The 532-nt window shown below is 49.4% G+C and overlaps 1 protein-coding gene across 1 annotated transcript in view; it reads left to right on the forward strand.

Annotated features, from left to right (window-relative positions):
• Positions 1 to 532, forward strand: part of CATSPERD (catsper channel auxiliary subunit delta) — a 59,770-nt gene that overhangs the window by 43,657 nt on the left and 15,581 nt on the right. The window lies entirely within an intron of this gene.

The following is a 532-nucleotide window of genomic DNA, read 5'->3' on the forward strand; positions in this document are numbered from 1 at the left end:
TCTGCTCTGTCACCCAGGCTAGAGTGCAATGGCATGATCTCGGCTTACTGCAACCTCTGCCTCCTGGGTTCAAGTGATTATCCTGCCTCAGCCTCCCAAGTAGCTGGGATGACAGGCGCATGCCACCACGACTGGCTAATTTTTGTGTTTTTAGTAGAGACAGGGTTTCACCATGTTGGTCAGGCTGGTCTTGAATCCCTGACCTTGTGATCCACCTGCCTTGGCTTCCCAAAGTGCTGGGATTACAGGCGTGAGCCACTGCACCCGGCCATCTTCCTGTTCTTATATGGAAACCAGTCGTATCAGATCTGGGTCCACCCTACACCCTATGACCTCATATAGCTTTTCTTTTTCTCCTTTTCTTTTCTTCCTTCCTTCCCTCTTTTCTCCCTCCCTTCCTTCCTTCCTTCCTTCCCTCTTTTCTCCCTCCCTCCCTTCCTTCCTTCCTTCCCTCTTTCCTCCCTTCTTTCCTTCCTTTTCTCTCTCTCTCCTCTCTTTCTTTCTCTCTCTCTCTCTTTCCTTTTTTCTTTTT

The sequence above is a fragment of the Mandrillus leucophaeus genome, unplaced genomic scaffold (assembly GCF_000951045.1).
Source record: "Mandrillus leucophaeus isolate KB7577 unplaced genomic scaffold, Mleu.le_1.0 Scaffold8, whole genome shotgun sequence".
NCBI classification, from domain to species: domain Eukaryota; kingdom Metazoa; phylum Chordata; class Mammalia; order Primates; family Cercopithecidae; genus Mandrillus; species Mandrillus leucophaeus.